Here is a 1177-nt window from a genome sequence, read left to right as displayed (position 1 = left end):
TTGTTTTCTTTTTCTTTTTTTTTTTTTTTTTTTTTTTTTGGACGTGGAGCTTGGGTTGGGGCCGGCTGGGTGTGGGAGCGTAGAGGGCGTGTTGTGGAGGGGAGAGCGGTGTTGCTGTGAGGATCTGAGAGGTGGGGACTGGGGGACTTGAGGGGTCTGCTTTCTCTGCCTGCAGAGAAGAGGAAAGTCAGCCTGGAGAGAAGAGGAAAGCCAGAACGAGGTGTTCTACACAGCAGGGAGGTGTTCGGAGAGGATGCGGCCATCAAACTAACAGACACCCACCCTCCTGTGCACCTTGCCTGGAGAGCTCAGTGCTGCCCTAGGACCAGGCTATGCGGGCAGCAGCTTTCACCACTGGGGAAAGGAGAGGACAAGGGTCTCAAACCCAGGGGGTCACTTGAAGAAGAGGGAGTAGAAAGGTAGCAGAGAGACTTCCATCTGCTTCACCTGCTCTCAGTCTCCATTCCTCCACTGGGGCAAGGTCGGGACCCTACTCATTTTTCCTGGTCAGGAAAATGACCCTACTCATTTTTCTGCTACCACACTTAATCCCGTTTGTTCCTTCAGACGCCTTCCTATCCAAGGCATCCAACTTCACCTCTTCTGTGCATAGAGAAAGTAAACCAGTATAATCACAACAAAGTTCACTTGCTGAATGATGCAAAGCCACTGAATTTATACTGTCCTAAGTGAAGGATTTTCCACCTTTGATTTCACCAGATGGGGATGTACTAGGAGGGATATTCACAGCAATAAGTATCTGTATAACCAAATCTGCAGTTCTGCATGTGTGTCTCTATCCATCTAGTGCTGCATTCTAGGGCACTGGTCCTCTTCTGTCACCTGCTGCAGCTGAAACCAACTTTGACTCTCTGAAGTCTTTGATGTTACAGGGTCACAATCAGGCACAAATAACTGTTACTGTATCTCCAGCCTTATCTGTATTCGCAGTAAATAACCAAATTAAGCCCGTTCAGAAGAGATCAGTTTAAGTCAGCTTAAGCATAGCTCCGTGAAGATTTCCATCGTATTTTTAACTAAACAGAATTAGAAAAATACTTTAGCTAGATTAATGACACTTTGATTGAGCACAAGGTATTCGTTAGCCTTTCTATTCCTCCGTTCATCAGTCACCGGAAAGAAACGCTATCATGCAATCTGTGAATCCAATCAAAAG

Source organism: Oxyura jamaicensis, chromosome 2 (genome assembly GCF_011077185.1).
Source record: "Oxyura jamaicensis isolate SHBP4307 breed ruddy duck chromosome 2, BPBGC_Ojam_1.0, whole genome shotgun sequence".
Classification (NCBI taxonomy): Eukaryota; Metazoa; Chordata; class Aves; order Anseriformes; family Anatidae; genus Oxyura; species Oxyura jamaicensis.
Note: the sequence above shows the minus strand (reverse complement) of the source record.